This window comes from Formica exsecta, unplaced genomic scaffold (assembly GCF_003651465.1).
Source record: "Formica exsecta isolate Colony F162 unplaced genomic scaffold, ASM365146v1 scaffold500, whole genome shotgun sequence".
NCBI lineage: Eukaryota > Metazoa > Arthropoda > Insecta > Hymenoptera > Formicidae > Formica > Formica exsecta.
The window spans coordinates 890,632-891,049 of NW_021852243.1; the positions used below are offsets into that span (position 1 = coordinate 890,632).

Here is a 418-nt window from a genome sequence, read left to right on the forward strand (position 1 = left end):
AGGAATGCAGTACCGAACCTGCGTGACCATGCGTAATCTGCGTGATTCATACTCGCAGAAGCATTTTGGAGGTGCAAGAATAACGTTTACTCCCGTGCAATGATAAAGGACAAAAAAGCACGTTGCTGTCGCTTGAACTTTATCAAATCTAAATACGCAAAATTTGCGAAGTATTATCCACAATTTTAAATCAATCGATTTATCATGCCACTAATAATAACGTAATCATATCTGAGAGTATCGGCTAAGTTTTGTCATAAAATTTATAAATCGTGTTTTCTCAATTGCAATAATGTAACAATAAGATTGATACCGTTGGATTTAATCTCTTTGATTTGTCCAGACTGTTGCTGATTTGATATTTATGTCAAGAAAGGAATCAAGTCTCTCACATGATTGGAGCAAGAGAAGGGAAAGA

The 418-nt window shown here is 35.6% G+C and overlaps 2 protein-coding genes and 1 long non-coding RNA gene across 12 annotated transcripts in view; 1 reads left to right on the top strand and 2 right to left on the bottom strand.

Moving 5' to 3' along the window:
* The window catches only part of LOC115241665, a 30,525-nt gene that overhangs the window by 24,832 nt on the left and 5,275 nt on the right, over nucleotides 1-418 (top strand). The gene's annotated exons all lie outside the window — the stretch shown is intronic.
* LOC115241652 overlaps nucleotides 1-418 on the bottom strand; it is a 20,227-nt gene that overhangs the window by 14,752 nt on the left and 5,057 nt on the right. The window lies entirely within an intron of this gene.
* Nucleotides 1-418, bottom strand: part of LOC115241659 — a 14,443-nt gene that overhangs the window by 9,781 nt on the left and 4,244 nt on the right. The window lies entirely within an intron of this gene.